The sequence below is a fragment of the Zootoca vivipara genome, chromosome 11 (assembly GCF_963506605.1).
Source record: "Zootoca vivipara chromosome 11, rZooViv1.1, whole genome shotgun sequence".
NCBI classification, from domain to species: Eukaryota; Metazoa; Chordata; class Lepidosauria; order Squamata; family Lacertidae; genus Zootoca; species Zootoca vivipara.
This window is the reverse complement of record NC_083286.1, coordinates 37174528-37185616: the sequence shown is the minus strand read 5'-3', so window position 1 is coordinate 37185616 and position 11089 is coordinate 37174528. Positions and strand designations below refer to the sequence as shown.

Sequence of the window (11089 nt, the reverse complement as noted above, 5' to 3'; positions counted from 1 at the left end):
GCATAGTGCTCTGCTGATAAAGCCAGTGGCCCAACCCTCTGTTTTGTTAGCAATTCATTTAAAAAGTTGCATTATTGTAGAAAGGCAGTGCAGTATAATGGTTGGAGTGTTGGACTAGGATTTGGGAGATCAAGGTTCAAATCCCTACTCTTTCATGAAGCTCACTAGGTGACCTCGGTCCAGTTACTATCTCTCAGCCTTAACTACCGTACTTCATGGGGTTGTTGTGAGGATATGAGGAAGAGGAGTTCCTTGGATGAAAGCTGAAATTAAAATGTGATTATTTGATTGATTGATTGATTGATACAGAATAGGAAATATAGTCATGGATTTAACCTTTCAACACTGGCATACCTTTAGGGGTGGGTGCTCTGTGGTTGACTGAACTTTTTTTCTGCTGGCAAAAGATTCAGAGAATTTTGTGTCCTGCATATTTAACTTTATCTTGGAAAATAATCACAGTTACTCATTCATTTTTAGCTCTGCAACCTCAGGGGAACTGCTTCCAAATTCTTCAAATGCATTGCCAATTTCCCTCCAGTAACTAGAATGTCACCTGGCAGCCTTTGCAGCAACTGATCCATGATAGGGATGCTGGCTATGCCATATGGCAAAAGGTTTTTATTGCAGGCTTCCCCAACTGCGCCAGCCTAGGCTGATGGGAATTGTAATCCAAAACATCTGGATGGCACCAGGTTGAGGAAGTTTGATGGTGTCAATAGTCAGATCCAAGAACAGGAGACCTCAATAGCTACTTGTTGGTAGAACTGATAAGAACTATTGACTCACAGCCAGCTTGGAAAACCTTGGTGGTTTGCAACAGGATATTGATCTGGAGCAGGCATCCCCAAACTTCGGCGCTCCAGATGTTTTGGACTACAATTCCCATCATCCCTGACCACTGGTCCTGTTAGCTAGGGATCATGGGAGTTGTAGGCCAAAACATCTGGAGGGCCACAGTTTGGGGATGCCTGATCCAGAGTCAGTACTGAGTTTCCTGAAAGTTTATAATGTTCACAATTTGGGGTTGTGCCATCTTGCGCGCACACAGTGGGAGGTGCCCACTCACAAGAAGACACTGCGGAACTCATGACTTTTGTCTGGAAAGCTGTTAGCTGTGTGTCTGACCCTCAAAGCACCTAGCATGGGGTGAACCTTATCAATGCTAGAAACAGCTCTTGGTTGAAGAGCCAAAGAGACCTTCCTCCTCTTAATGGCTACAAGCCATGATGGCTGTGCTCTGTCTCCATGGTCAGAGGCAGAAATGTATATATGGTGTCTTTTGATACCATCAACCATGGTTTTCTTCTGGGGTTCTGCGGGGTTCGCTCCTATCCCATCTACATGAAATGGGCGAGTGGGGTTATCTGGAGGTTTGGAGTATGTTGATGATACTCAGTTCCTCTTCTTCTTTACATCTGCAAGTGAGGCAGTTGAAGCGCTGGACTCAATAATGGACTGAATGAGACCCAACAAACTGAAATTCAAACCAGTTAAGACTGAGGGACTGTTAGTGGGTGGTTCCCTAGACCAGATGGGTGGGAGCTTGCCTACTCTTGATGGGGTAATGCTTCCTCTGTAGGAGTGGGTACGTAGCTTGGGGGTACTCCTGGATGCTTTGCTGTCCCTTGAGGTTCAGGCGGCCTCAGTGGCGCAGAGTGCCTTCCATCAGCTTCAGCTGGTGGCCCAGCTGCAATCTTATCTGGACAGGGATAGCCTAACTTCTGTTGTCTATCCTCTGGTAACCTCGAGGTTAGATTACTGCAATGCGTTATACGTAGGGCTGCCTCTGAAGACTGTTTGGAAACTCCAGCTAGTACAGAATTCAGTGGCCAGGTTGCTCACTGGGGCAAGATGGTTTGAGCATATTACACTGACCCTAGTCCAGCTGCACTGGCTACCAATTAGTTTCTGGGCCCAATTCTGCTGGTTTTGACCTATAAAGCCTTAAATGGCTCAGGAGCGCAATACCTCAAGGACCGCCTCTTTCTGTACGAACCTATCCAGACCCTGAGATTATCTTCTGAGGCCCTTCTTCATGTGCCTCCTCCATGAGAGGTCCAGAGAGTGGCAACAGGAGAACGGGCCTTCTCTGCAGTGGCTCCCCGTCTGTGGAATGCTCTCCCCAGGGAGGCTCACCTGGTGCCTTCATTATACACCTTTAGGCACCAGGCAAAATCATTCCTCTTTAACCAGGCCCTACCCCTGATGTATTCAGAATAGACTATTCTCAGCATTTGGATGGTTATCGCTACACAGAACATGAACCCATCACCACCACTTTCATTAAGAGGCTTTCAAATGTCTTAACAAGCATTCACCTGTCTGTTGAATTACTTTCTCCTGAATTTGCTTTGTTCTCTTGGCTCAAGTCTACTTTGCTTGCACTGTTTCCCTGGAGCAAAGTTTTCTGGAGCAAAGCGATGCTGGTTTCAAATCCATACTTGCTTCCCCAGGCTCCTCAATAAGGAGTTGACTCACTCTCTTTGGAAAGGACAGTCATACTTGATGGGCCGAAACCTTGGCCTTGATGTGAAGCTGTTAAGTAACGCTTCCGAAACCAAAGCTTTGAAATGTGCCCTGCCAAGCCAGCTAGCAAAAGAGTTCTGAGAAACCTAAAAAGGCAAGGTTATGTGAGCTGGACTTTTCCCCTGCAAAATGAAGACACATTAACCCTACGGTCCAGAGTACAGAGGGGCTGTATGAATGGAAAGGCCTGATTATGGAGTCAGTAGTTCAGTTAATGTTTAGCAAACGTATTTGGTGACAAAACATTGCTAAACCATACTAATAGCATTAGGATTCCTCCTAAGCCATACCCAATGTTTGCAGGAGCCAATTTCCACTAGGATTCCCCACCCCCACCCCATCATTAGGCACCTATCATTAGCCCTCCCTGGACGTTCATCGCGCCTACACTTTTCAGTGCCACTCTTGCCACATTTCCGGGAGTGACAAAAAAGACAATCACGGAAATGTAGAATCAGCGCAAAAGCAAAACTATGCCGTGATAAATCCCTAAAACGAGATATTGAAAAGGTGAATAATACTAAAACTCAACTAATGATTACTCAAAGAAATAGGTTTAAATTTCCCAAAAGGAACTAGGATATAGAAAAGACATGAATATCTCAAAATAACCTCTGCTAACCAAATTATTGAGGCACCGCTCATGTCACATTTTATAAGAGCGAACCATAGATCCACAGACTTCAGGTGGTTTGTTATCTACCAACATACTAACAAGGAACCAAATTTGGATATTTTGCAAAAGAAATTATTTACAAAAAGAAACATATTGGATACACAGGTTTTGCATACCTGACGCCTACAGGCCTCAACACGAATATGGATTTTAGTCCTTTCTTGTAAATACCCATTTTCATCAATTCCAAGAACGTTAATTATAAGGTCACAAACATCAGTTTCTTTAAGAAAGTTAGCTTGGATTTATTTTTTCAGATCAAGAGCGCTTACAGTGTTGTTCTGTGATTATAAACAAGGATAGTTCCTTTTCATTTTACAATCAAACTCATTACTATTATTCCCCTATAAGTCTCTCTATGTTAAGAGCATTTTAGAACCAACATTATGTGACTTTGTTGCATTTTACTTTTGAAAGTGTCCTTTGACGCACCCTTAGACAATTAATTGTTCCTAGCCCTTTAAGAAATGGAGCTCCACTTGGTATATAAGCCAAGAATCAGAAACACCCTCTAGCAGTCTGATCAATGCCATCACAACCAGGAGAGCTTTTACAGCCCTTTACTTAATCTTTTCTAAGAGCAATGATATTCATTAGTTGAATTGTCCCATAGGTCAGCTAACCTTTAGTTTAAACAACTATAGTCTTATCTTGGGGAAGTTTATCCCTGACTGCTATGTAATTTTCAATTCTTTTCAGAGCTTACAGCTCCTGTTTAGTTTTGATTATAAGGAAACCTCAGCCCCTTAACATTTTCTTTCTGAGGAAACAGATAGAGATTTTCCACTGAAACGAGTCACTTAGCCGGCACCTCGTCAAGGTTTACTTTATTTGGAGGTTATTTTGAAATATTCATGTCTTTTCTATATCCTAGTTTCTTTTGGGAAATCTAAACCTATTTCTTTGAGTAATCATTAGTTGCGTTTTAGTATTATTCACCTTATCAATATCACATTTCCTGGAGTAGCTTCAGAGCCAGCCAGCCAACCATGCCCTCCTTGGGCTGCCCATTCCTTTGCCCCACTGCTGCTTGCTTCCTGTTTTTCTTTTCCAGCTGACAGTCACGATTCCATGGCTACTGAGCATGCTCAATCCACATTAGGCTGTTATTATTATTTTTAGGGGGTGCCACTCTTTTTTATTTTATTTAAAAATGTACTTCAATGAACGTCAAGGCCTCCGTTTGCATGCCATTAGCTCCCTCTTATTTTCAGTGGTCTTTGTTTTACTCCATTTCTGCCAGCACACACACCACCTGAGCATAGCTGCCAAGTCCCGGTTAGAAAAATACGGGATCAGCAGCGCCGGCGCCTGAAGTCACTTCTACGCATGTCCAGACATACGTAGAAGCAACTTCCGGTGCCAGCGCTGCCCAGACATGGGCAGAGCGGCACCGGATGAAATCCGGGGGAATTAAGGGGTATTTCGCCATTCGGGATGACAGCGGGAAATGGCTTTAAAAACGGGGGTTTCCCGGGGAAAACGGGAGACTTGGCAGCTATGCACCTGAGTTCAGCATTAGTACGGTAGGACTGACAGCCATCTCACCCGCAAAATGAGTCGGGGAAAGCCCTTGGCATCCCTAATTACTTTTAGTTCCACACAGTACCTCACTTTGAAGGTTCAGCGTTGCTTCCTCTTTCCTGTTCAGGATCACACATATAGCCAAACTATCAACCACATGGGGCCACTTATTCTTCCCAGAAAATCTACAGCTAGACTGCTCACAGCAAGAATTCCCGTCTCCTTACTATTGCCTCTAATGTGTGGTTACATCTACGCCATACGTTTAAAGCACAGTTAAAGTGTATCGCTTTCCCCCAGGGAATCCTGGGAACTGAAATTTACCCCCTCACAGAGCGGCAGTGCGCAACACCCTGAATGAACTACATTTCCCAGGATTCTTTGCAGGAAGCCATGTGCTTTAAATGTATGCTATGGATGTGGCCTTATTTTAAGAACATGAAAGCAGAGAAGGACCTCTTCTGGGTCAGGCCAAACATCTGCCTTGTTCAACATCCAGTTCCCACAGTTGCCAAGCAGTTGCCTGTGGAAACTCCACAAGCGCAGTAGTGCTCTTCACCAGGAACAAAAGGATCTGCTCATTTCAGTTCTCCCCATTTCTCATTTTTCCAGTTAAAATTCAGTACTCCACATTTTTGCAGCAATTCCCACTGTCATTTTCTATATTAAAAAAAATCCTCCTGATAATTCATCGGAATATTAGTGCAAATCTCTCCTACTAAACATATTTTTGGCTGCAGCTTTGAATCATGCACACCTTTTTTTGCAAGCAATTTTTTCTACTGCAACACATTTTTGTATACTATTTTCATGCTCAGTTGATTAGAGCATGGTGCTGATAATGCCAAGGTTGCAGGTTCGATCCCTGTATGGGACAGCTGCATATTTCTGCACTGGCAGGGGGTTGGACTAGATGATCCTCAGGGTCCCTTCCAACTCTACAATTCTATGAATATTTTTATTTTTATGCAGGCGCTTCCCTGATGTATGCATTTTCTTAAACACTGGTTGGAGAGCTACATCACAAAATCCAGATAAGTGGGAATTTCAAAGGATGGCTGTGTTTCAGTGCTCATATTGTTTAAAAAAGTGTGAGCTTGATGGCTTCACCTGAAATTCAAACTGAATCAACTTTCTCTCCCATCCCTATTCTCCACTCATAATATCCAGAGGTAATGTCTCTGATTCAGGCAGTATTGCCGGCAGTGCTGGGATGGCATAAATGAATTTCTAGAAACTATAGGAATTTCTGCACAAAAGGTAAAATGCAATTGGTATTGTTGTTTAGTCATTTAGTCGTGTCCAACTCTTCATGACCCCATGGACCAGAGCACGCCAGGCACTCCTGCCTTCCACTGCCTCCCACAGTTTGGTCAGACTCATGTTCGTAGCTTCGAGAACACTGTCCAACTATCTCGTCCTCTGTCGCCCCCTTCTCCTTGTGCCCTCAATCTTTCCCAACATCAGGGTCTTTTCCAGGGAGTCTTCTCTTCTCATGAGGTGGCCAAAGTATTGGAGCCTCAGCTTCAGGATCTGTTCTTCCAGTGAGCACTCAGGGCTGATTTCCTTCAGAAGGGATAGGTTTGATCTTCTTGCAGTCCATGGGACTCTCAAAATGCAATTGGGTACACATTGGTAATTACTGTGATACTTTCTTTTCCAGGATTTGTTAAACCACAAATATATTCCGCTGTACTCATGTACCATGTCTGCACTGATGCTGAATAATGTTCCCCTCATAACCTTTCTCCCTCTTCCTTATTTTCTTTCTTTCTCACTTCAGCAGCACATATACTTAAATTGGAACGATACAGAGAATATTAGCATGGCCCCGGCACAAGGATGACACACAAGTATTTTCTTTCTGTCCTTTTTTCCCTTTTTCTTATAATTTTAAAACTTCAATAAATATATATATATATTTAAATGCAACTGGAACATGCTTTGCTCAGCTGAGTGAAGAAGACAGCAAACATGTATTCAAATCCAATCAGCCAGACTTCAAGGTTGTGTGTTGTGTGCGCATAACTTCAGAATGGTATCAGACTTAGATATGAAGACTTATTGGGGGGAGGAAGAGTTCGTGAACTTTTCAGGGGAGTTATTTACTTCTCCAGCTTCGTTCCATGGGATGTTGATAATACCTCACACATTTGCCATGGGTGCTAAAGAAGCAGTGAGTGGGAAAATTAATGTTTCTAAGCATTTCTCAATATCCTTCTGAATAATAATAATAATAATCCGTGTTTTGCAAACAGTGTGGGATATTTAAATCAACTGAATTCAGATTCAGGGGAGCACACAAGATAGATGTCCACACAGCATGCACGACTATTCAGTGAGGCAGAGAAACAAAACACAAGGCGACATTCCCATAACTCTTGCCTGCATAAATGGCATTGCCTTAATTTCAGGGCGAGTCTATAACAGTCTTGTCCTTCACCCTGACATCTTTATACCAAACATCTGTTGCAGATACAGCATTACAAGTTCTCTTGTTTACACTATGTTGTTGAATAAATATAATGGCAAGAATTTGCAGAATTGACAGATCCAGCTCCCTTGAGCACTCCTCACTCCTCACTGGGTGCTTTCAAGTGAAAAGAAGTGTGTAGCTTATGTAGGAAGAGTGAACACTTTTAGCAATCCTGTTCTAACAGTGCTCTCCCCTGTGTATGCCTTCTCGTTGATAAACCCCACTGAGTTCAACAAGTCTTACTCTCAGGCAAGTGAAAATAGGATTGTGGACTAAAGTACTAAGAGCTAGGCTCTAAATAGGTAAATGTAAAGGGACCCCTGACCATTAGGTCCAACCGTGACCGACTCTGGGGTTGCACGCTCATCTCGCATTATTGGCCGAGGAGCCAGCGTATAGCTTCCAGGTCATGTAGCCAGCATGACAAAGCCACTTCTGGCAAACCAGAGTAGCACATGGAAACGCCGTTTACCTTCCCGCTGTAGCGTTTCCTATTTATCTACTTGCACTTTGACGTGCTTTCAAACTGCTAGGTTGGCAGGAGCTGGGTCGCAGAGATTCGAACCGCCGACCTTCTGATCAGCAAGCCCTAGGCTCAGTGGTTTAACCCACAGCGCCACCTGGGTCCCTTAGGCTCTAAATAGAAGGACTTAAAAGAGCTATATGGGATCAGAGTTGTGGGTTTTGAACTGAAAGGGCATTTTCACACCACTGGGTGCATAAAATGTTTTGACTAATCCCTGTGTGTGTGTGGGGGGGGGGGTTTTTAAAAAAAAACACACAAAACACACACCTTTATTATAGGCTATTTGCTCATCTGGCACAGAATTGTGCCCATCCATATGTTATCAGACTCGTATTCTTTTCAAACCTAGCTGGCAAGCCAAGAGTCGGAGATGCTGGCAGCAGCAACATCTGGAGAACCTCACATCTTTCTCATTACTTGCAACCTGGTCCTTCTAACTGGGGATGGTGCTCCTCGGTTAGAATCGACCCATGACAAGGCCTTCTCAGTGATGGTCCCTTCTTTGTGCAATGCTCTCCCTGGTGAGGTAGCTCTGTCTCTGTCATTAGTAACTTCTAGGATGCATTTTTAAATGTCCCTGTCCACACAGGCATAACTGTTCCAAGCAACCTCAACGTTATTAGCTGTAAAGGTATGAGAATATTAAATGTTTCTTAGATTTTTTAAATGTTTTTTTTTAAAAAAGGTATGTAGAAGCTCATAATTGTTTTTAATATGCGTTAATTTCCATTTTCATCACGGTCCTTTACTGCTTTGGTGTTTACTACCCTGGGCTCCTTTGGGAAGAAGAATGGACAGACATTTAATAAATAAATGAAATGAAACACCGCGGGTGCAGAAATTGATCCTGTGTATGCAGAGCATGTGCTCTGATCCAACTCTCCTGCTCTTAGGAATGTTCTTGCAGCTTGTCCTCCATTAGCATGAGAGGGAAGGGTGAGCAGAAGTCCTTTAAATGGCTATTCTGAATCAAATGCATTTTTAGTGCCATGTCTAGAGATGAAAGTCTGATGATGTTTGCATTTTGTTATCTTCTTCTTCTGAATGAATGAATGAATGAATGAAAAGCTTCCATTGTACAATAAAAAATTGACTTTTCCTTCCCTCTAGCACAAATTATATCCAAAGTTAAGCCCTTGCTCCGGGCATGGAGACATGATCCTCTTCAAGGCCTCCACTGTGCTATTTCTCCCCCACCCTTTCCTCAAGGACTTTTCCATAAATTTGTAGTTATTGCAGACTCAGTACCTTATGCCACTTTGACGATTTCTTAAAAGGGCTATTCTGTATGTAGCCCTGATAATGTATATACCAGTTATGTGCTGTCATATACTATATATATATGAAGGGTAAAGAATCAGTAAAATTATTGATAGGTTTCCCATTTCAAAATCATCAGAGTTTCATAAGGAAGATAGAAATCTCTTGGCTTTGAAATACAGCTTTTAAAAAAGTTTTCCATGGCAATGACAAGACATTTGACTTTCCAGGGAAAGTATTTCCCCTGCGGTATTTCATCATTGCTCCTCAGTTAATACCCAGCTGAAATTGATTTTTTTTAGCACTGACATTTTTGCCACTGGGGAAATTTGGCCTTGTCCACACTAGTTGTGTGTCACAATAGTGCTGTTTGGAATGCGGTTGTGCAGCTGCCCTTGAGCTCACTTAACACACCAAGGAAATCAGGAGAGTTGAAGATCTGTGACCGAAGGAAGAGCGTTAAGCAAGAATTCTCAGCCCCTCACCAAATGTGGCCCTGCAGCCTTCTCTGTCCGGCCCTCAGAACTCTCCCCAGGCCATGCCCTTCGCTGACACCACTTGGTACCCCTAATGGTTTTGTCTCATTGGAATGTGTCTTTGAACTTAGATAATACCTCAAGGGCTGCCTACCCAGATCCTGAGATCATCTTCTGAGGCCCTTCTTCATGTGCCCCCTCCTTGTTTTGTTTTTAGATTTGTCTCAGAAATCAAAACTCCAATCAAAGCAACTGAGAAATCAATTAGAAATAGAAGGTGAATTTGGGGTTCAGCATATCTGTGGCAATCAGCCTAAAGTTAAGCCAGGTTATTAAGGGTTAATCCAAATAGAACTGTTAGAACCCAATGGGGAGGGCTCTGACAGAGTATAAAAACACCACCCCTGGAGTCAGTTAGTCAGAGTTTGTGAGGGAGTTGAGTTGGTAGTCAGTTGGTTGAGGTAGTCGGTTGGTTGTTGGTAGAGAGAGAGGGCTAGTTTTAAACATTGAGGTGAAGCATAGATGGTGGATTATAATCAGACAGGATAGAGAGTTTGTGAGCTTATTTACAAATATATATTTAGTTGTCTTTAGCGGTAATAGGTCGGTAATAGTATTAATTAGAGTTAATAGGCCGGTATAGGAAACATCTGTAATTTGGAACATTCTAAGACTTATACTGAAACCATTACGCTTATGTACGCACAATAAAGCAACATCTTTTTACTTTCACATTATCCTGGTCTGAAGTGTTTTGAGTGACAGCAGATATTTATTTTGTCGTTGGTGCATCATCAATAGACCGTAAAACGTCCGGGGGTGCTGCGCAAGTCAGGGTGACCGCGACAATATCCACCTAATATTTAACTTCCACTGATTTTATCACAAAAAGCAGGTACATAATTTGATGTCACTGAAATCATTAAGACATACAGGTGCTTCACTTTGGCAGGATTGTGCACAGTAACTGCACAAAGTATGGTGGCTGGTGTATTTTAGGAAACAACTTTGGGGGGGGGACCCTCCTCGTTTCTGTCAGGCCGAATTTACTTTTATCAAACATTTCTCATCACATCTTTATCCGTTTCATTATATTAAAGTACCCATCCTTTGGAAGATTGCACTAGCATTGTTCAGACCTGGCTCAGTTACCTGCATATGGACAGCAGCATCTGACAGCCCTATGTGTCTTATTTTATAGAGGACAGTCCTCTGATGAAGAGATTGGCTTGTCCAAGTCCAGTTGAATGATGAAGAACCTAAGAATCTGCTGCTTGCTTGCTTCCTTGCTTGCTTGCCCTCCTTCCTTCCTTCCTTCCTTCCTTCCTTCCTTCCTTCCTTCCTTCCTTCCTTCCTTCCTTCGCTGGCCAACTCCCCACTTGCAGAAGCAGATTAGCACAATGGCTTTCTACATAGCCCAGGATATCACTCTAGTGTTTTGCAAATATTTTTTAAAGCCTTGGGGAATGCTGCCAAAAAGCTGTGCTGTTTCTCTCCCTCCACCCTCTTTTCAAATGTGAAAAGGGCAATATTCAGACCAGGATAATTTCAGGTAGTTCAGGGAGAGCTATCTGCTCCTGCCATTCTTCCATCCCTCTCTGTCCTTATCCTACCCCTTCACC

At 43.0% G+C, this 11089-nt stretch overlaps 1 non-coding gene across 1 annotated transcript; it reads left to right on the top strand.

Annotated features, from left to right (window-relative positions):
* Nucleotides 1-6499: 6499 nt before the first annotated feature.
* Nucleotides 6500-6606, top strand: LOC118077050 (U6 spliceosomal RNA). The gene has a single exon (XR_004691604.2). It is a non-coding gene; the product is annotated as a U6 spliceosomal RNA (small nuclear RNA).
* The last annotated feature ends 4483 nt before the right edge of the window (nt 6607-11089 follow it).